Source organism: Corvus cornix, chromosome 5 (assembly GCF_000738735.6).
Source record: "Corvus cornix cornix isolate S_Up_H32 chromosome 5, ASM73873v5, whole genome shotgun sequence".
In the NCBI taxonomy this organism is placed as follows: Eukaryota; Metazoa; Chordata; class Aves; order Passeriformes; family Corvidae; genus Corvus; species Corvus cornix.
The window spans coordinates 15,088,852-15,109,768 of NC_046335.1; the positions used below are offsets into that span (position 1 = coordinate 15,088,852).

A 20,917-nucleotide genomic window follows, 5' to 3' on the forward strand; every position below is an offset into this window, starting at 1 on the left:
GCTGCCGCGAGGGGGCGCTGCGGGAGCCCGGCTGGGCCCGGCCGCGCGGCCCCAAATTTGCGCGGTGCTCCTGCTCTGTGCCGAGCTCCTGCCGAGCGCCCTCCTTCCCTCCCTCCCTTCCTCCTTTCCTACCTCCCTGCCTGCCTCCATCGCAGTGCTGCTCTCGGCCCGGGCAGCAGCAGCCTTTGCTCCGGCCAGAAAAGCCAACATCAGGGGTTAATTGTTACTTAAAACAAATCTCCTCTGCTCTTCTCCTCCCCTTTCACACCGCGATGCGGTCTGCGGTCGGGAGGTGCTCTCCTCTCCCCACACGGTGCTGCTGCTAAGGAGAGTAGGAGAAGCCACCGCGGGCGAACAAACGAACCTCTGTGTCCAGGAGGTCCTTGCCGGGCAAAAGGTTCAAAGACGCCTGAGCAAAATCCTGGGCAGCCTCAGAGCCCCCTCAGTTCAGTGGTGCTTGAGCATGCTCAGCATCGTCCAGGTGCTTGAGTCCAGTTCTTCGGGCCCAATTGTGCACAAAGCATCAGGAAGATTGTCAGAGGAAAATGGGATCTACAGAACATATCGCGGTGAAGAAATTGAGCAAATCACAAAGTCAATATTAATCAAAGTATTGGTGATCAGAATCAGTCTCTGCTGGAGCTCAGTATTTGCTCTAGGTGTTCTGGACTCATTACTACCACTGAAGCCAAATTTTAAATGAACATGGATTTTTACAGGTACCAAATTAGGTTCCATCCTGAGTTTTCCATGAAAAATACAAGAGCTGGGTACTTGGAGCAGATTAGCACTCTGTTTTCCTGGGATATAACAGTGTTTACATCATCCTATAGTGGGTGTTGATGGGAGGCAGCAGGGTTTGGTATGTGCTCCTGCAGAATGTAAAGGACTTGGAACACCAATATGCTGAAGTAAAAAAAAAACAAAACACCAAAACAAAAAAAGAATTATGTTTATTGGCCTTAACACAATCTTTTCCACTATCTTTTGCAGAGAATGCTAATAAAGAAAAAAATAGTGTTTAATTGTTTATGACAAATAACCATAAAAATACATTGTCCAAAACCTAATTTTTTCAAGTCTGATATTAAGTTTGTTAGTTTTCTCTTTTTCTTTCTGCCCTCAAAGAATCTGGTACATAGGAAAGTCTGTCACTGTTGCACAACCTAGATCTGTGCATGCAACTGCCAGGCATGAGCAGAGCTTCACATGAGAGATAGTGATATTGGGGCACCTCGTCTGATCCACCATGGGGACCAGGGAAATGAATCCAGATGGATGGTGCTTTTAAGTAGTGCTTCACTCACAAAATTCTATAATCAGTAGCTCATGGTGAATGAGAAGATTTGTAGCTATTTCTGAGAGTAGCTTAAATGTCTATTACTTGCAGTGTGATTTGTACCTTGGCAATGTATATCTGATGAGACTTTTATATCTGAGGAGGCTTTTATACTTAAATACTTATCAGAATTTGTATTATTTTCTTCATGAAAGCATATTGTGGAGCTACACTCAAGGACAGCAGAGAGTGATACAAACAACAGTTTGGCAACAGCTTTGGCAGTCCTGAGCTTAGTGACTGCTGTTTGTCCCAGCACAGAGGGATGACACAAAGTAAACTAGAAGAGACTCGCCAGTTTGCCAGCCTGGCTGAAGCCAAGCTCTGCACTTGCTTGTCAGAGAAGGACCTGTAGACAATAGACCTGCCTGTGATGAAAATAAATGGGTAAAGGAAGGGTGAAAATGCAACTTGCTGTCCTGCTAGAAGTCTCTTTCTCACTTACAAGAAGAGGTATAAGCATAATATGTGTGTTGCTCCAGATCCCAGTTCAGGGGAACACATGGCACAGATTTTGTGCACTATACAGATGTCAACACAGACTTATTCACATGGACTCTAATAAGTGAACCTTTGATTAGCAGCAGTCAGTTCTCCCTAACCCACTTCTTTGGTACAATACAAAAGACTACTCCATTGCATTCCCATGCTCAACAGAATGCTAATTCTGGGATACTGAAAGAGTCCCCATGCATGAGCTGGTAGAGGAATCACCCTCAGCCTAAGAGCTTAATCTAGGTGTATGGGACCCTTCTTTTAAGGATTAGTTTTGCTGGAAAATGCAAAAGGTTGACATTTCCGGTAAACAAGTCACTACACCTGCATTGTTCCCAGAGCTGAAGCTTTGATGGCAAGGTGGAACAACTGTGGACAAAGAGAAGCACAGTCTCTGGAAAGCAGACCCTCTTGGATAAGTCGACCTGAGCCAAACAATGAGGACAACATGGCATTCAACTAAGTGTGCTAAAAGAGCTCAAATATGAAACTGCTGAGCTACCAAAGCAGAGCTTACACCAACCACCATCTCAAGGAACAAAGGTGAGTAATGTGATACGTAGTTGTAAAAAAAGCAACATTTTCCCTGGACTGGTGGTAAATTTACAGAAGGAGTGTCCAACGGTTTATGTTGGGACTGGTGTTGTTCACCACCTCTATATGTGGCATGACAAAGCAGGTGAATACTGGCAAAGTTTGCAGATGATACAGAATTATTCACAATAATCAAAGCTAAAGCTGACTGTTGCAGAAGGAGCTTATAGTATCAACTGACAGTGAAGTGCCAGATGAAATTCAATATTGACAAGTACAAAGTAAGGCACTTAGGGAAAAAATAACTCTACTTATACATGTGCAGTGACAGTCTCTAGAAAGCAACACTTAGGAAAGATCTTGGGTAACTGAAATTAAGGTATGAGGTTTCTGAAAACATCACTTGTTGCCCTGCAGCAGTCAAAAAGCAAATTGGATAGTAGGAGTTGCTGAATGAGGGAACACAATAAAGTAGAACTGAAAATAGTATTACAGCACTGATCTAATAACTTTCGAAAAGATACAGAACAGGTAGCAAGGATGATCAGAGTTTTGTAACAGTGTATTTTTCAGGAAACACTAAATTGGACCTTTTCAGCTTTGAAAGAAAACTACCTGAGGGGACTTGATGTACGTGTATAAAATCACCAGTGGCATGGAGAAGGTAAGCAAGACACGGTTAATTTGTGTTTCTCCAATGCGAGAATTAGGGGTAATAAATTGAATTATCCTACAGTAGATCTAAACCATAAGGAAGGAATTTTCCACATGATGCATTAAACCATGGGACTTGTTGCCAAAACAGCAACTTGTTCTTGCACAAATATGTTTAAAAAAGACTTAGACAAAATCATGTTATATCGGACCATTATTAAGATGAAATATCCACCTTCAACCTGTAGCTTAGAGACTCCTGAAACTATCAATCGTCAAAAGTCAGAACAGTACAGACCACTGTGTACTGTCCCTGTCCTTGTGCACTTCCTTAAATATCCACATGGGCTGACATTTGAGGTCAGGTTCTGGACTATAGAGACTTTAATCACAATCACCAGAGCATTTTCATTTGAAGGAATGGGAAAATACATCCTGGATATTTAATACAGTGAGAGGCAAGGAAAGGATATACTGAAACCATATGAAAAACAAAGTCCCATTTCCCTTCACCTACTATTTACAAGTTTGTTTGGGACAATTCTGCATTGATAGCAATTTTGTTTTGATCCTCATAAAAGGACATTTGCAACTCAGAAAGGCTGAGTTATTATTTCTTTAGAAGATTAGATTGTTCTAAGGGGAGCTAACATAATTCCAAGTGTCATCCATCATGAAAAAAAAACCTTTATTTTTTGGAGAAGATTTTGTTTCAGTTGCTGTTGTATTATGGTCTCAGTCACAGCATCTTTCCTTACACCAGAATATACAGTACTAAGCCCATCAAAACAAAGTCCGAGTCCAGTTCTGAAAGCAGTAACATCCTGCTTACCTTTGAAGCCTCTCTCCAGCACTTCTGGAAGTCAGGGTGGCCATTCATTTCCATACACTTGAGTGCGTGTGTGCTTGCAGATTTGTGGCACAGGAGAAAATCCAAGCCAGAGAGAGTGAGAGAAAATTTCTTTGTTTCTTTCTTACTTGCTTGTTTGAAGGCCTCATCAGGGGGTTCAGATGCACTAATTCAGTAGCACAGTATCTGCATCCAGACTGAATATGGGGTCTAAGACATTAAAGTAGGCAGTGGTTGAGGGCACCACACAGCTGTCAGCAACCAGATGCGGGCCTGATGGCTGGAGCAGACAAGCTCCTGGGGCAGCACAAATTCAATTTTGTTCAACTTGCTGCTGAGTCTCATGTTGCACCGCTTGGTTTGCAAACACGGGAGGCATGTTCCCGGTGGAGCTAAAACCACTGAGATGGAGCTGTTTCTGCTGTCCCACTTTATCACACAGACTTTATGACCATATTTGAAGACATATTTGACACCTAGACAAAAGTCAAAGACGAAGATTTCCTAGGAGTGAGACAAATACCCATCCTCAGCCCCGTGAACCTTCAGATACTGCAATGAAGTGTTTGGTAGAAAAACTTTGGTTGCTTTCTGTTCCAAACAGCTCAGCTTTGATAACTGCAGCAGGATTGATCTGTGCTGTGCATCCCTTAACTGAGTTACATATATAATCCTCCCTGGAATGGAACATTTACATTCCACTGACCTAGTTGAAAAAATGCATTAATTTTAATTTATGCAAAATTATCTCAATAGAGGAGTGTGAGGAGAGAGGCGATGTCTTATTTGCAGTCCTTGCCTGCTTGAAGCTAGAAGTGAAGCCAACTTTTTAATCAGGATTTTTTAAAAATGCTGAAGCATTTCCATGGGTGTCTTGTTCATATAAATCCAGACAGAGCTTTTTTACCTCCCATATATCTCACATGGTCACAAATACAAAATGTGCCATTAACCTGTCTCCTCTCCACTGAGTGGTGCCTCTCTGCCTCTGGAGACCGTGGGGCAGTGGGGCAGCAGGGACAGTTTAATGCAAACCTTAGCCAGACACCTCATTTCAACTCTCCCTGTTGCACATCTCTCTGGAGGCTGATCCCATATGGAGACAATAGGGAACTTTATTGTTGAGGAAGGAAGTTAATGGTGTATATTCCTACATCATCTGACCTGAAAAGCCCTGAGAGCATAGTTAGCCCACAGCCCAGCCCCAGTGCTGCAGCTCTCTCAAAGGAACAATGGCCAGTAAGGCTCGCGAGAACTGATTGTGTAGCCCAAAATTTGTCTGTAGGGTCACTTCATCTGCCTTAGTGAGTCAAACACAACAGGTACACATACAAAAGGGACTGAGTGGAGGGTAGTTTTATACTGCTTCAGCATGGAGAAACAGAGGGATAGATGCCCTCATGTTAGAATTCCCTTTAGTAAGGATTACTTCAGGGTCTTGACTCAGCAATGTTGCTGCTACTGCAGCCAGCCAGCCCTGTTTCCACATGGGAGGTTGTCAGAGCAAGGAAGAGCTAGGAGCCATCATTATTTGCTCAGCAGGCTCTTTGGCAACTACCAACATTGCTGTAGTCAGTGCAAAGTAAACCAATTAAGTAGCTTTTCATGCCAAAATGGCCCAGGAAAAGGAGAGCTCCACAATGGCTATGTCATCTTTTTTCTTTACTCGTGCTTAAAGAGTAGATTTGGGGCAGGTGAGCATGAGGTCCTTTCTCTATCCCGGGAGATCCCAGCCTGCCTTACTCATGCTGACAGCCCAGCTGTGGCTGAGGGGGCTGTTCTCTCTGTGCCTGAAGCAGGAGCTTTGCAAGCCTGAGCAATGCCACAGCTGTCCACAGGAGCCTGTATGTGACCTGAGGGAGCAGCTCAGAAACCCATTGATTTGGGAGATGTTCAGATCCAGACTCTGCCGTGAGCCCTCACAGAAACATCAAATGCAGGCCGTGCTCATGCAGTGTTGCTGCACAGCATGTTGTCTCATGTAGTCCTTGACAGCTACCATGTAAACACAGGAACCACAGCCTGAGCAAGTGAGAGGAAAAAAAATAAACCTGGAGGTATCTGCAACTGTGTGATTCTTAAATCCCCTTATTGTGTAGTACCCCTGCTTTTTATAGTCTTGCCCCTTTCTTTGTTTTAAAATCACCTCTGTTGTAACTCTAAGAATGAGAAAAACATCCCTTGTAGGTGCAAGTAAGCATGTGTGTTTATTGGAGTATCACAGGGATGGATTTTATTACTAATGTGTAAGGACAAGAGCCACCAGGCTTTCAGGAGATTGCTTCCCACCTGACATGGTATTTTTTCTTGGTTGCTGGTATCTTTAGCTTTCAGTAAAGCTCATTTCAGATGGAAAGTACTGTAGATGTTTTGCTCATTATCAATGGAAATGCAATGGTGTGTTCTCAGTAAGGCTCTGAATGTGCTTATCTCCAGCTGTTTAAGGACATGTATTGCTGAAGAAGGGCAATCCCTACACTAGACTGCAGCTGCTCAGAGAGATATAGTATCGTAAAATGCAGACAGTGATTTGTGACAACAGGGACATTTTTCTTCTTTTCGCCAGCCAAAAAGCAGTCATTTTGCACTCCACCTTATGCAGAATGAAAAAGCTTTTATGAAAAGTAACTTCTCCTGTTTTCTAATAAATGAATACCAGTAACATCAGGGGTACAGTATCAGGCAGGTATAAATAAAAAAAGGCAAGGAAAGCAGGAGGAATAATGTCCAAAGAAAGTACCCCATCAGCTCCCAGAACATTTCCAAAGATTTATTTGGTAATTAAACCAGCAATATTAATTTCAGGTATTAGGACCCAATTGTCAATGTCTCAAGCCTAGATAACTCCCAAGCTGTCAGATGTCCTTCCAAATACACATGCACTCTCACAAATTTATTTTTTTCTGCAGCTGGACTTTGGAACAGTCTTGGAACAATTGTTTCAAGACAGATAAATGGCTATGCAATGATACAACTTTTGCTAAAAAGAGAATAAATAGAAATAAGTAATATCAGTGAAATAATGTGTATCTCTCTGTACAATGTAAAATTTTGAGAACACTGGCAGGACAAAGGGGATTTTATTAACCATTCTTCCAAGCATGGAATGTTGAGAAGAGACCGGAGTTGTTCACTGGCATGAGTAGCCAAGGCTCAGTAAAAGCAGTCTGCAGGTGGAAATACTCTTTCAGCATAATCTTTATTTTCCGTGGAATTTCCCATGACCCACAGAAATTTGATTAACTCATAGTTTATAGGGATTTGCTGTTATTAATCTGGTTTAAGAATTAACATGTCATTCTGTAATGTTACTCTAGGGGCAAAGCTGACCAAAGACTTTCTTGAAAGAGATTTTTCCAAGGTTTTGAACACACTTGGTGTTTTGTGTCTTCCCAGACACTTGCTAAGAAAAGCAGCACAGAGTCATGAGTGTTCTCTGTACCAGGTAGGATTGCTTCAAATAGGGGTAGTCCACTGGGCCATACCCTGGACCAGACCCTGTTTTCTACGCAGGGTCTCTACCAGTACAAGCACTTGGCGGACCAAACTGGAGGTGCTGGTAAATGTGTTTTGAGGGAAGAAGCGATCTATCAAGAGACTAGACTGGCAAGGCTTTTTATATGAACTGAATTGGCCTGATGTGATCACAACATCCAGGAACAAAAGTATCCCTGAACATGTGTTTTGTTTAACTTTTGTTTGCCACCTTTAGGACAGGCCTGGTTGAATACCACAGGGGCTTCTGGCATGGTAGTCTCATTGACTAATGCAGATGCATTAGTCCCTTTCTTCTCCTCTTGCTATTACTTTAGTTCATATTTATGCAAGCATACTGGTCAGAAACTCCTTGAGAATAAAATAAATCTGCTTTTTTTTTTTTTTTTTTTTAAATAAGAATGAATCATTAATTATCCATTCATGATTCCCTGGACCATTTAGGTAACCCATATTTCAGCTAATGGGTTAATTCATTTTATGTCAGTTCAGCTGTGTCATATTTTGTCACATTTCTTGATTGGGTGAGTGAAACATTTAAAATGGGATGTAACAAGTAAGGAATACCTTGTTCATACAGTAGAGTAATTCTTGGGTTTGTATGTGACTGACTATGCAAACAATTACATCCAGGCCAGTGCAGCCAGCCACCACAGGGTGAATGCAGCACATCAGCTGCACAGAGAATAAGTGGAGTTTGAAAATGTCTTGGCAGACCTGGTCCCACTGCTTTGAATGCAACATCCCCTTTTTACAAACCTTTTGTACGAAAAAAGTTAACTGGCCCTACAAAATGATCAGCACTGTCATCTGCTTGTTTTTGTTTAACAGTGACTTTTTAAAACCTTTTAAATGCCTATTGTCACCACTGGATTGAGTCTGATTTTATCTGAATGCACTTCCCAGGACAGTTGTTATCAAAAAAAAGGGAGCAAGAATAAAGAAAACCCCAGTAAAAAAAAAAAAAAATTAAATTGAGCAAAGGGAAAAATTGAAAACTCAACTGATTCAGAAGGGTTTTTTCTAAACTTGTTTTTATATTTTAATGCACAAGCGTGCCCATTAACCATTCAGCATTATTTCAGCAACTGTAGTACAAAGAAACCTTAACATGCCAGGACTCATTGTCCTTTGCTTTAGTCTTCTGTCCAGGCTGAGCTTCAGCTTCTCCTCTTTGTATTTTTCTCCATCACAGATTCATATTATTTCTATTACCATCTTCCTAACAGCTCTTACTTAGAAGTAGAGAAAAGTAGTATCTCTCACCCATATGTTTATCTTGCTCTTGGGAATTATCTGAATAGAAAATGAGCACAAGCAACACTCATTTACCATGAAAAAGCAAGCTGGAAAGTGTCAGAGAGCTGCAATGAATGAACTCTTGCTAATGGCTAGCTGGCCTTGTTATTAATATAGTTATAATAACGTTAAGCTTCTCTATTAAGTCAGCAGACAGGGGCTATTGGTTACACTTCATTTCTAAGAAACAGGCCCATTTTTCAATTATATTGTAATTCACGGTGCCTTTAAATGCCTGGAAAATGCAAGTTCAAGAACATCTCATTGAGGATTCTGCAAAGTTTAACTAAAACAAAAATCTCTGTTTAGAAAGACCACATTTTCTGGCTTGTGATTCACTTCTTCCCTGTTCCCAGATGAAGGGAAGAAATTGATTACCCCTGTACAGATTTGGAACCAAAATTCATAACAAATGAAACTGAAAGTAAGTTAAGATCATCCTGAGGACATGACTGAAGTTGTGTTCTTAAAACTCTCTGCCAGAGCCCTCCAAATGCTGAGTTATCTGGTTGTGCTCAGCAGTTACATACTGGTGTGCAGCTGCAATTTTGGAGTGCCTGTCAGCATCAGAGGACAGGTGCTAGAGCACATTTGTCTCTGTCTCTGTGCCCCTGCTGCAAGGGTCCGTTCTCAGTTCCTACCTATTGCTGGGGCATAGATACGGTGCAGTCCATCCTGGGGCTGTGGGCTACCCAGGAGAGCAGGGCAGCAGGATCCTCATGTCTCTCAAGCTTCTGGGTGTGAAGGGAAATAGTGTTAGCTCAACGATGCTCCTGGACAGTGATGAAAGCAAAACACAGCCCATGCTGTTTGCATTTGCATCACTGTACATATCTGAGCTCCCAGCAGCACTACTGCCCCCTCCTGCTGCGCACACCACTGTGGAGACTGGCTCCAGGTACAGCCTGTTGTCACCACGCCTGTTTGGGAGGGAAGCACAGTCTTCCTCCTCCTTGGTGTCCTTGTCAGTTGCTCTCTGTCTCTTTCTCATTTTCTTTGTATTGCTCCAATGAGACAGCTCAGGTCCTGCTAGCATGGCAGCAGTGATTTACTGTTCATGCTGTGGGTAGGGACAGGGCCTATGTCCCTTATTCCCCCATCTCTTGGTCCTTCAACTCCAGTGACTCACACTGCACTGTGGACATGAGCACACACCTTTGTTTAAGGTCCACTCAGCAGGATTTTTGTAAGAGCCCTGGTCCCAGGCAGTGGGGGTTGTTCAGCTAGTAATCCCCTTTCCTTTGGGGGTGTAGGGGTGTCTATGATAACAGTGAACATTTCTGACACTCTCAGGACAAAGCACTGGCTGCAGAGAACAGCCAGCAACATTTCACCTCCCTGTTTATAATGGAAGCAGCCTTTTGAATTTGAGAGTGACTGATATTCATGACCTTTTCATCTCAGAAATAAAGGACTGTCTTTAAAATATGCTCGGCCTGCAACTTGGGATGTGCAGTGAGCTGACCTGCCCTTGAAAACAGGACTTGAAAGGACTTCACTTCCCAGGGTCTTGGTCCTGTAAAGGGAAGGGAGTTGGGGGTTTGATCATTCAGGGTAAGAAATTACAGGAGTGATCAGGGGTAGGCAGTTTTACTTTCTGTCTTGCTCAGCTGTGACCAATGCCAGGGCATCCTGCATCTCAGGCTGCTGATGGCAGTAGGGCTGGCTGGCTGGAGGAGACATGCCAGAGACCAAGTGCAGGTCCCACCACAGGACACGGGACAGAACCTGCCCCAATGCCAGCCAAGTTACAGTAATGTATAGCTTGTTGTCCTCCCAGTATGTCTTGTGCTGCCATTTTGTGGTGGGAATAGTCTCACCTACTGACAGGCTTTGGACTTGAAACCAATGGACTTTAAACCCCCTGAGTGGTCATGAGGTTTGGAAAACTGAAAGCATGTTTTGTAGATCCACCAAACTGTTGCAGTTGGCAGAGCAAGAGGAGGAACCCCTGTGTATGGTGCAGGGAAAATGCTTTCTTAACAGGAATGAAAAATTAATTTAAGATAAGAACTATCTCCCTGCACAGACTTATAAAGACAACATGTACAAATGAGCAAGAGGGTTGAGGTGTTCTAATCACAGCTACAGGGCTTTTTCTTAATTTCCTACATACCTGAATAGAAACAAATATTTGACAGATATAACTGGGAGTCTGCTATTTCTTGCAGGAAATAACAAGGCCAGGATTGTTGCTTGCAGGCTTATCAAAATTACAGCAAGATACAATTCTCTATTAAATGATTGAAAAAATAAAAAAATAACTAGAACCAAGGTGTCAGAGAAGATGATCATAGTGAACCTTTTAAGCTTTAGAATTATGATACTATAGAAAGGATATTATTTTCTGTGCAAGACAAAAATGTCTGTTCATTGCTAAGCATTATTATTTTCATTATATCACTAGTAATGCCTAAACCAAGGCAGAGTTTGTTTCCTCTCTACATAGTGGAAGAGAAGTCCTGAGAATTGCAGACCTGCAACTGAGAATTAAATTAGGCTGACAATATTTTTGCAGCTTTTGGCTTCTTTTAGTGTACCTCCTTCTGCATGAATGCTCTTTTCAAGCTGGAGCTCTGAGGCTGTACATAGGCACAGAAAAAAACCCAAGAAAACTTTCTCAAGTATATGCATTAGCAACTAGTCCTGAGGCTCATCTGAAGCTGTTGTACCTACTTAGGCAGTGTTTGAAGAGCTTTCAGATCGTAATGAATTCATGCACCCTACTTCATTTAAATACATGGAGACGCCATTTTTAAGTCCATAATCCTGAGCTCTCCAGCTTTGTTTTGCTCATCAAACAGGAAGTAACTTGGGATCAGTCCCTGTTCACACTGCCATTATGAGGGAATAAAAACTATTTCAATAGTAATGTGCCCCATTACTCTCTTTTTGAGCTAGTGGTATCCAAGCCTTCCCAACATCTTTCCACAGCCTTTTTCCCATCATGAAGATGAAGGATGGGAAGCAGGAAGTGCTATTTTTCTGTACATTAAATAAAAAAATCGAGTAAAAATTAAGTAAAAGTTAATTTTAAAAGTACAAAAAGTAAAACATGCATCTCAGACCTAGATAGACTAAAGTCATCGTGCTCTTCAGGGGACAGATCCAGATGAAATCTCATCCATGCAGATGAGGCTGACACCTTCCCTGTGATCTGAAAGAGGAACAAGGCTAGAAGATCTCCTGTGACAGTGACACCAGGAGCTGGCAAAGCAGCAGCAAGTTTGGCTTGCACAGGAGTCTGCATGGTGGCAAGCTTGACCCAGCAGGCTAGTTAAAGTCACCTTGGGTACCCCTACACAACAGGGCTGGCATGCCAGGAAGCTTAAGACTCTTTTGAAACTGTAGTGACTCCAGCTTGCCCCTCAATCCAGGTTGCTCTCCATTCTAAAGGAGACAATCCTTTCACAACTCCCCTGCTCCCCTCCCTGACACTGCCCCTTGCCAGTAATTAAATAATGGACTAATGGAATATGTCATGATGGTAAGTGCTTAAAAGATTTGTCTTTCTGTCTTCATTTGAGACATTTTAGTATCAGCCAGCAGTTTCCAGCCATCATGATAATTTATTTAAATGATTTATGTGGAAAAACAAGACATTCCACAATACCTCTAAGATGGCTCCTGGAGCGTGGCTGTTGCTGGCTAACACTGCCTTTGGGAGCTGAGGTACTCATTTACACCTTGTACTTCTCATCTCTGCGGGGAGGTGATTACCCCTGACAACAACACCCCTTGCCAGGGATTTTAAGCATTTCTGCTTGAACAAATATGAAGCTACATGGAATTTAAAAAGCACGGTGCACAGGAACAACATGGGAAAGAATTATTTCAGCAGTGCTCAATGCTGCAATATGAAACAAAAAGAAACAAAAAATCCCAAACAAACAAACTCAAGGAAGAGATTTCTCAAAAGTAAGACCAAAACATATTTAAGGACTTCAGAACAAAAACCAGGGAAGACAGGGACTGATTAATCTGTGGGAATAGTCAGACTCTAGGCTCTACCCTGTTAAAGCTTTCAGAAGCATTGACTGAGAGCAGCTGCATTTTTGACCATAAAACAGTGGCGAGCCATTCTGCGAAAACATACGAGCAATTTACAGGCTCACCATTGCCTCTAGAACTGCCTGGTCTATCTATCTGCAAAGAAATATTGCCAGTTAAACAAGACTGCAGTGTACTAAAAGTTGACTTATTCAATTTCTGAAGCTCTTCAGTGAGCAGTGCCATCCGTTCTTCTCTGAACTCAGTGATGTCCCTGCAAGTTACATTAATTTGCAGCCTGGGAGTCCAATCCCAGTCACCTCCAGCTTTGCTGCAAATGCCTTCCCAATACAAAGGATGTGATATGTGCAGACTTCCTTTCCTAAAAGCAGGGGGCTAAGGGGATTTTGAGAGTCGTTCTCTTGCCAGTGTGAGCTGGCCAGCTGGAGTCAAAGCAGTGTTCAGCAGTTTCTGCCTTGCAGACACTGGGAGCAGGAACAAAATGCAGTGGGCTGGCTCTCCTGGACCTGGGCAGGGAGGTAGGCTGAGTGGAGCAAGGGGAAGAGCCCAGGATCAGGATGCTCAGCTCACAGCAGGGCCTGAGGGAGCTCTCCCATGCACCCACAGATACGTGTATGTGCAAGCGAGCTTCCAGTACGGTTGTGGTGACACCTCAAACACCACATCAGAGGGCTCTGGATGGGCCTTACTCAGCTCACCTCTATGTATACGTGTTTTTCAAAAGTCAGAGAGTAAATTAAGACCTTCAGCAGGTGACTGTGACTTTATCAAGACCTTGAGCCTGTGCTATTACAGTAGGAAGGAGATAGACAAGAGACACTCCTGCCTGCATGAGGCAGTGTGCACCCCACTGACCCTTTTCCCAGAGCACCAGTTGCTGGCCACTGGCACAGAGCTCATTGATCCAGGGGACAGAAGGGAGCATTCTGCCTGGCTTTTGCAGTTTGCAGTCAGAGACAGCTATCAGAGCTGTGGGGAACATATTTCCCCTTAATAAGTAGGGTATTCCTAAGTAAAAGAACTATTTTCTCCCAGGGACCATGAGGCCTGTTAAGCATTACAGAGGGCACAGCCTGTCCAGGCAATCAGCAGACACAATGCCTTGCCACAAATTCTGCCCAAGCAGGGGGTCTCCGCACCAAGGACAGAGAGCACAAGCCTGAGGGGAGCCTGTCCTTATTCTCCTGCTCTCTGCTGATGTAATGGAACTACCAAACCTTTCTACTACAACCTGAGCCAGCCCTGCTGGTACTGCCTAGGTGGTAACAGGCCCTGAAACTTTGGCAAACGTTTGTCCTGTGTCTCTCTCCAGGCTTCCTCCCTGCAACCCTATTTCTCCATCTCTGAGAAATTTCAACAAAACCAGCAGCAGTAACCTTGCTAGGTGATACCTGTTTCCCAAGGCTACTGCCAATGTGAACAAAGTTAAATAGACTTCAATCCAACTGGGGATCCTGTCTCTGAAACACTCAAGGTTCAGGCATTTGTTCTTGTTAGCCTGCACCTTGCAGAATGTTTCTCAAAAGCAGTAGGTTTTTAATAATTGACTCCTTAGGTTTGATGGAGTGGTGTTTTTCGATAAATAATAAAATACCCAACTGGGAAATAGCTATTAATTATTCACTGAAATAGCAACTACAACCTCATTTGCCTCCAACGCTCCATTACAGTCTACAACCTCCTTGTGAGGTAAAGAGGAAGGGCAGACACTGATCTCTTCTCTGTGGTGACCAGTGACAGGACTGAGGGAACAGCCTGAAGTTGTGTCAGGGGAGGTTTAGGTTGAATATTAGAAAAAGGTTCTTCACCCAGAGGGTGGCAGGGCACTGGAACAGGCGCCCCAGGGTAGTGGTCACAGCACCAAGCCTGACAGAGTTCAAGAAGAGTTTGGACAATGCTCTCAAGCACATGGTGTGACTCTTGGGGATTTTTCTGTGCCGGGACAGGAGCTGGACTCGATGATCCTTGTGGGTCCCTTCCAACTCAACATATTCTTTGATTCTGTGAAGAACTGGTCTGTCTATAAGCAGACACTCCCCAGGTGACCAGATCATGATCATATTGATTTAGTGGGTTTTCCCCTTTTAGTTCAACAATAACAGGAGGAGCTGCTTTGTTCACTTAAATTACACTCGCTGACAGATCTACTGACTCCATGGAAGTTATATCAGTCTCCAATGTCAGAAGACTGGGCATTGGATTTTGCACATGCTGGCATAACTCAGCAATAATCTGAATAAGTAGGTGAAGTCCAACTTATGTCCATTATTTACAATGATAAATATCCACATTATTTGTCATCAAAACACTGATTGCTGGTTTGTAGGCTTAAATGGGCAAATCACTAGCAATAAAATATCATGCCTCTAGATGAAAGTTTGATAGCTGATAGGCAGTTTGGAATACGAACTGGTACAAATAAAAAGTAAAGAATACTTTGAGGAGATATCCTAAGGACAACTCTGGACAGACACCAAAATGAAGTCAGTAAATAGGTGTCAAATTGTTATTAAGCAGGAAAAGCAGTAGGCCTTGCTATTAGCAGAGTGCTTTGATTCAGATGCAATGATAAAATGATATTGTTAAGAGGATGGACAAAAACCTGGAGTCCTGGAGAAGAGGATCTTAGGTAACAGAAAGGCTTGTTGATTCCTGTAAGAATCATGTTCACCTGTGAAATCTACCATCTTAACATTGTTGGGGTTTTTTTAAGAAACAAATGCTTTTTTACATTTTTAAACAGAATTAATCTTTTATCTGTAAAGACTAATATCTGGCGGAAAACTGAGTAATCTCTAGGAATACGGGCTGTAGGGAAGGTGCAGTAGGTAAACCAAAACCATGATTTACAGAGCTGTGAGTGCTAAGTACTATTCTTCTGTTTGCATACATGGCTGTAACTGACTTTATCTTCCTTTAATACACTACAGCCTACAAGATACAGCATTTTCCTCTTACCGTGCTATCTCCTGAGCATAGACAACACTGGAAATGATGACGCCTAAAAACTATTGGCATTGCCTAAATAATGTGGAATACTGTATTTGCTTTATCCAAGCCAGACAGAAAATCAGGATTGAAGCAAGGTGACATGTCTGGCTGAGATGGGGTGGTCCTGTTCAGGGAGTTTAGACTGACACAACCACTGAAGGGAAGCCCAAGTAGGAAGCATGTGATAAATTCATACCCACAACAGCATTAGCAAATAACAGCAGCACTGCTGTGTTCTCCAGTTTGGAAGGAAACCATATAACCACAGATTTGATTGAGCTTCTGCTGGGAAGTCAATGTAATCATCACCTTCAAAAACAGGTCTGTTGTCTGTCACGTAGACACAAATTGCTTATGACACTTTGCACTGTTCAATTATTCTTACTCATAACAAGATTGAGAAGTTTCTCAGGGTGCTTGTTATCCCTTGCCTTCCCTTTGCAGTACTAGGGAGGGTGCTTGGCTTTAGCATGTCTTTGACTCCCCAAGTTGAGGAGGTTATCCTTTCCAGGCAGCTGGGCCTGAGGCTTTTGCATCACATGTTGCTCCACAGGGACCTTTGGGAGCTGGTCACAGGCAGGTCAACATAAAAAAGGTGCAGAAATCTGCAAGATGTCATTGGCTTCAGCTCATCTATCAGCACGTATTACACAAGGCAGAATTTGCCCTTAATAGTCTTTTGTTGGTCTTACATCAAAGGGCTAAATTATGCCCACTAATAGGTGTAAGAGGATTTTCAGTTATCTTTCTGATGCAAATTATATCATTTTGCATTATCCACTGATTATCTGCAGTCTGAAAAGTACCACAGATGTTAAGCAAAGCCTATATGTCAGTTCTCTCCTCCTCAGAGAAGAGCATCTAAGTAAGCAAATTGAAAGAGTCCTGTGGGAATTCTAGTTTAGCTGTAGCTCAAGAGGGAAACCAGTCTGGGCTTCAGAAAGTTTGTGAGGTACTTGATGAAACTGTGATTAAAGGACTGGGGGTGTGCCCAGCTCAGCACCTGGATGTATACCAGCTCATATCCAGCACATACATCCTCCCCCCTTGCTACATGCCTATATTGAGGACAGCGCACTGTTACATTTAGCAGGTGCTTCAGGTCCATTAGATGACAGCCCAGTGTGAGATCTGCCCTCAGCTCTCATTGCACAACATGGAATAAGTTGTATTTGATTGTGGCAACATGCTGACAATGCCAAGGTTAATGAACTAACAAGGAATGCTTAATGAAGTCAAATTATGAGTGATTGTTTTACTAGGTAGCATTTAGGATTCAGAATAATCATTAAAAAGTAAATCCTCTACCCACCTCTGACTGGGCTCTTGTAGAGGTGCACAACATTTCAAAAAACAGTTGAATCAAGAAAAAGCAAGTACCCAAAACGTCTGCAAAGCAACATCAGCCAAACGTGATATTACTTACTGTTTTTAAGGAACAGTGACAGGGAAAGTATGGGGGCAAAGAAGGAACTATATCATGACTCTGCCTTGTGTTATTATCATAAAAATATGTGGGTAGACCACCTCCCTGGTTGTGCCTGTGTTAAATCTCAGTAATCTGGCTCATTTGCAAATTCAAGCTTTTGTATGTCTGTAACAGCCTGGGACTGTAGCCTACAGTTATTAATTTAATGGTGGCTTCTGGACCATATCTTATTACCTAGTCAGATATATTAAATTATGACAAAAGACTTCTCCAGACTGAGGGCACTTACAGAACACTGCCAGATGGTCAAACATCCAAGACAGTAAGGAGTAAGAGGAGCCTTTTCACCCAATCCCGTCTATCCTTCTGAAGGGCTGAAGTTCTGTCAAACTCACCCATTCCTTAGCTTGTGGAAGTTAGGGAAGATGTGACTTTGTAGGACTCTCCTTCTTCCTATGCTGAACACCCTACAAGGTTGCAATGGGGCCACAGACAGGCCTTGATCACACATCGAAGGGCACAGTATGAAAGGCACCTGCCAGAGTTGGAAGAATCAATGTCAGCTCTTTTCCTTTGCCAAAAAAACTATCGATTCTCTATACTTACTCCTGTAACTTGGCTGACAGGTTAATAGGACAGCAAGAATCTCAGCTAACAACAGTGCTGCTTCAGCCACTTGTTCTTAATAACCCTGCCAAGGAAAGATTTATAGACATGCACTGAACAAGGCAAGAGAATACATACTTTTTTTAATGTAAGAACATATTTCAGGACAGTTTGCTCAGGTACCAGTTGTCTCATTCTTTTCCACAAAGCTGCAAGAGCACAGTCTCCCTGCAGTGTTTGATAGGTAAAAGGTGATAAATGAAGTGGGGTAAGAGGATATACATAAAGCTGGTTGGTCTGTGTGTTCCCTCATATAGCAGCAGCTTTACAATAGCAAAGGTTCTTAAATCATGACCTTCTAGACTCACAACTAACCCATTTCCCCTTGAAGTTAATTAGAAAACTTTTGCTGATCTGTATGCAGATTATATGCTTACCACAGTCAAGGCTTGTCCCTCCATACATCCTCTTTCCCTAAGGCTATCCTCTTGTTTGGTTGTTATTGCCATGAGCACGCATTCTTCTTCAAAATTAATAAGCAGATCTTTCCACATGACCTCTCTGCTTTGTCAGATGTGTATATCCTGACCTGCTGCTTCAGAGACACTACCAAACTTGGCACAATGCACTGGCAAATAAAGGCAATACAGTAAAATAGGAATGAAGGTGATTGGTTGGCTGTTACTGCTGTGGTAGAATGTATGTCAAAAGAAGGAATGTGCCGTGCTGACTGTAGGATAGCTCTGATTTACTATACTTTCAAACCATACCTTAAATGCACTGTGGTTTTCAGGATATCCGTAATTTTTTTCCTCTCACCTTAAGCAGTCCTTTCTATCCATTATCTTTATGTACCCCCTCTCCTCCAGAGGATATCTGGTGGAAATACCAACCAGCCCAAAGCACCTTGCAGGCTGGCAACTTGGGCTTTACAATGCTTTTATGGGAGCTATAAAGAAGACACTCAGCAAAAATAGACTGATAAATGAGATAGTCAGCACACGCTTGTTATGCGACTGTGACAATGCCAGATGATGGAAACAGATATTTCTCAAGCTTTTCTCATCAAAAAGCAGCAGAGAGAAGCACAAGCTTCTTTCATTGTTTTCTTTTATTTTTGTAAATCATGCTTCAGTGAAACACGAGTAAAAGTCTTGTTTACATTGAACTTTAAGTCTCACCAGTTTGTTGAACAGCATCAAGCAGGTAATGTTTGGAGGACTTCTGAGGACTTAGAGCCTCTCACTCTGGTCTTCCAGCATACATTTCATACTGGAACAAAAAGCCAGCACCCTTGGCAAGAAAAAAAATTACAGTCTTATAAAAACATTACACTTCTTGGATTCTGGCAATGGACTGAATAGGAGTAAGCTTTGAACTCTGAGATTACAAGGTGTGCCTGGGTAGCTTTAGTGCCAGGGGGAAGAAGTCCCCTGGAGACACTTATCTCAGAGAGGGAATTTAATCACTAAGGTGTTTTTAGGCTGAAACACCTGGATTAGACTGAAATATATTCATAGAATGTCCTGATAGGTGTTCTCCAAGTAGGAGCCAATTAAAGAAGAAAGAACATTACTTTCTGTAAGTACAAATCTAATTTTTCGTTATTCTCCTGAATATACAATATAGAAATTATTCCACTTTAATAGATAGGGATGAATTCTAAATTGTGCCCGAGTCTCTCCCAGTACTAAGCAATTATTTCTTCCTTTTTCTCACCCAAAAGCCTTAGGCTAGTTTACAAAAAATAACAATATTCTAAAAGATTTGGCTGTCACTTTGCTGACCAGTGGTTTCTGGCTAATAGGACAGAGTTCACAATCAACCTTAAAAGGCCTGTGGTAGAAACTATTAAATACCCCAGTAAGGACTAAGATGGAGCAGTCCCCAAAGGACCTTTGTGCTCTGATCTCACTGCCAGAAGAAGAATAAATAAGTGCATAGCCTGTCACCCTGGCTAATAACTCCCAGAGACAGAGGTTAGCATTACGCAATGAGAGTTAGCCTATGTTTCAATGATGTCTTGCTACTAAATTTGCCTTCCTGAAAGCCTTTTAATGACTACGAGAAAAAAAGAGATGTCAGACTCAAAGCTTATGACCCAGCAGTCTGGGTCACATGACAGCCAGCACTAATCAAGCACAGAAGAATTTTTTTTTAAATAATGTACCAATAGCTTTTCTTTGAAGGGGAGTATGAATAATAATTGTTCTGTCTACAGGGAGTACAAATATTTATTGACCAGGCAATATCCTGGACTGTACAGGACACTGCAAGCAGTCACCAGGTCCCCAGCAACCATAACAAGGAGGAACCAGATGAAGGACAAAGATTCAGCATGCAGTGCCCCATGGCAGCAGTCTTCACACAGGGCATTTAAATGCATGCTTTTACTAGGATGTTCTTTATGAACCAAATCTTGTCCTACTATAATTTTGATAACTGCTTTATAACCACTCAGATTAATAACTGATTTCTCATGATTAAAACAGAAATACTGCATCCTCCAAATGTCCTATTTAGATAAATGTGAACAAAACCAAGTGCACTAGAAGTACTTCTTAATGGGAAATTAAAATTCATACACAATAACAGAAGATGTCATGTTGTAAGGTCCCAAAGAAGTCATTCAATTGGGCTTTTAGGGGCTTACAGTTGTTCATGTACTGAGTTAGAGGCATGGGAGAAATACTGACAGGATATTCTCAAGAGCTCAAAACAGCAAAAAAAAACTTTACTGGCAACCTCAGACAATCAGGTAAGTTTGGCAAAAGGTTTAGAGCAGCATTCCATCAGCATAAAACACTTCTCAAAGCATTAACTTCACAAACTCTAAGCCAGTTCGATTTTAAATTACTCAGAAATTCCAAGAAGAGAGAATTAGAAGAAAGACAGAAAAGAACAAATATAGCTACCAACTCCTGGGTTCCAGCAGTGTCCAACTGATAAAAATTCCAAGAGGAGATAGGGTCAACTTATGTTTGCCTTGTTTTCCACTTCAAATACCCCTTGGCCTTCCTGGGCCCTTCCCCTGGGTGGGACTTCTGGTTATTTGGCCACTCAGGAGCTAGGTTGGGAGCTCTAGGGCTAGGTGTAGGGCATTGTTTCAGGTGTGTCAGGGATTGGTCACTGTGGGGTAGGGGTACAGGCGTGGCACTGCCTTACTAGGGAAAGGTCTGACCTGTCTTCAACACACAAACACACACACACGAAA

General features: G+C 42.4%; 1 long non-coding RNA gene across 1 annotated transcript; it reads right to left on the bottom strand.

The window, feature by feature from the left end:
- Positions 1 to 8,399: 8,399 nt before the first annotated feature.
- LOC109143834 lies at positions 8,400 to 20,690 on the bottom strand. Its single transcript, XR_002044223.1, has 4 exons — positions 20,619 to 20,690; positions 18,885 to 18,996; positions 17,493 to 17,632; positions 8,400 to 8,663 (listed from the first exon to the last, which is right to left on the bottom strand). It is a non-coding gene; the product is annotated as an uncharacterized LOC109143834 (long non-coding RNA).
- Between the last annotated feature and the right edge of the window lie 227 nt (positions 20,691 to 20,917).